Source organism: Pinus tabuliformis, chromosome 8 (genome assembly GCF_031772625.1).
Source record: "Pinus tabuliformis cultivar Carrire ecotype Pingquan chromosome 8, CPIR1, whole genome shotgun sequence".
Classification (NCBI taxonomy): Eukaryota; Viridiplantae; Streptophyta; class Pinopsida; order Pinales; family Pinaceae; genus Pinus; species Pinus tabuliformis.
Window position 1 is genome coordinate 529,153,958 of NC_142294.1, and position 2,600 is coordinate 529,156,557.

Consider the following 2,600-nt stretch of genomic DNA (forward strand, 5'->3'; position numbering starts at 1 on the left):
TTTAGAGGCAAGTTGTTTTGACTGCCTATTATCTAGTGCTCAGTTTAGAATTAGTTGAAACAGCTCCTAGGAAGCTGAGCTCGACCCCTAGAGGTGGGGAAAGGAGTTAGATCATCTATATTATGCCTTCTCTTGCTCATTTTCATGGTTGGACTCTTGAGGGAGAAGCTCCTATTGTATATTTTACTTGTATCTCTGCAATTTGAGGAAAAGGAAGACCAGGGTTTTGCAGACATCATTGGGATTCTTGTGGACTCTTGTGTTGATGGTGTGTTCTCTTATTGTAATTGTAAGTGTGTTTATGTGTTCCATCTCTTTCTTTACTGCATCTTATTAAACAAATGAAGTGATAAAGTTTGAATTCATGCTTGCCATGCTCAGCTTTCAAATTTGTTTAATGTTTATGTTTTCCACTGTCTAGAGAGGATTCAAAGTCATTGTTTGCCCTCTTTAGCTTCTCTTTTTTCTTCCTTGATCATCCATCTCAGCTAAAGGCATCAGCACAAACTCCTACCTTGCCCCAAAGACCCACCTGCAAAACCTGATCTCAATCCCCGCACCCTGAATTGCACTCCCTCCAATTGCCACCAAAAACCCCAAAAAACTTTAAATCAACCTTCCTAATCAGTTTACTAGCCTAATATCAGTGTTAACTTGTTGGTCATCTCCTTCCATTTGAAGATCTACTGAGATTGACCGGAGAGAGCCTTCTCATACCCCGTAGGGCTAGCTACGAGGTGAAATGGTTTGATGTTGCCTTGAAGGTTTACCTTCCTCAGCCTAGGGTGAAATCTCAAGCGCTAACAAGTTCAAAAGGCTGAAGCTCTTGGGTTAGGGCCCAACCCTAGCAACATAGGTCCCTCTCATGTATATATATATTTCTTCTAGCCTAGAATGTTGATTAGTTGTTTCCTATTCATATTTCTGCTAGCTTAGAAGGTTAATTAGTTGATGCATTTCAGTACAGTAAAATTCATCAAAAAGTCTGTGACTATGACACTTATCTCATCTCCCTCATGGGAGCGTGATTAGAGGACCCCACCATCACAACCCAAAAACATAGTGTTATTTCTTGTTCATTGTATATATCAAGTTCTTGGCTTTAGCGGATAGTTTGTCTATGATTTCTTGAAAGGTTTACATTTGGTATCTTGCTTTACACATGATTTTTGTATCTTAGAAGGTAGCTCATTGCATAGATCAAGTTCTTAGCATTAGTTAGATAGTTTTCCAAAATTCAATTAATCTTTTCCACATTTACTTGTAAAATTTTTCAAATGAAAAGAGGAACATGTGCATGTGTTGTTGCAGGGCTATTGGATCTGTAGGCAAGGAATCCTTTCACCAACTCCATCTATGATATCTCCATCATTTTTTGATGCATGCCAACCCATGTTCTTGATCTCTGTTTTTTGGTCACCGTGGCCAACCATCTTAGCCCAAATCCAACCTTCTTGAAGTGATGGACTTGGATAGGGGTGTTGAGAAACTTCCCTACATTCCCCAAAACCTTCATCTAGCTTTCCTTCACTTCAACCCATCATTCTTACCCTCCAAACCCTCTCGATCAACTTCCTGTAGCATTTCAGGACTTCATGTAGCAATATCAGGAATCCTATAGCAACGTCTTGTAGCACACCTGTAACAACATGTTTTGACCTGCAATGATAACATATCTTAGTTTAGGAGTAGTTTGACCCCTCAGCTTGGACTCCATGACAAAAGTACCACCTAGGCCATTTCCTTCATTCCTTTTTCTTTCCTGCAAGATAAAATGGCATTATTTCTTTCATTCTGAATTTAGCAATTAATTTACGTAATTTGCAAGTGTGAATTAGTTAGGTAACACATGAATTCTTGAACTATGAATTGGTAGGATAATATTTTGTTTTCAAGCAAATGGCTAGATGATCGATTTCAAAGTAGAGTAGTTTCATTTCTACAATTAGCATGATCCATGTGTTCTTTCATAGCATTTAAAGGTTGACAACATTTACAAATTTGAGTTGAAAAGCATTTTACCTTCTTTGCACTAGGATTAGCTTTTACATTCTTCTTTCAGTAGTTAATCTCCTTTCAGTAGAGTAGAAGGATGGTGTTGGAACCCTAATGATAAAGTGACCTAGTTGATGGTGGAATGAGTAGAATGCATCTACTGTGTATATAAAATTGTCACCTCGAAGTTTGTATGAAACACTAGGTTGATAAGTAAATTTGAAGAGCCTATGGAAGTTGCATCACTCTTGGTGCAATACCAGGGCTCACCATCTTTTTGGTGTCATTTTCAGGGAGGTGTCTAGGTAGATGTTATTTCTTCTTTCCTTTCTATTTTGCATTTAGTTTTGAAAAATCACATAAAAAGAAAAAAATTATTTCATGCCTCGTAGGAGTAGAGACACTTTAGGAAAATTCTTGCGAAATACCCCCACTCCATCAAACAATCAACCTTCACTCGTCTTTGGTGACTGTCAACTTCCCTCTCTAACTACAGGGGAGTTAGAAGATCCCTTCGGTGAACAAACTTAGATCTTTGAAGAACATATTGGGGAAGAGGAAGAAGAAGCCATTACACATACCCACACCATGGTTGAAAATATAAA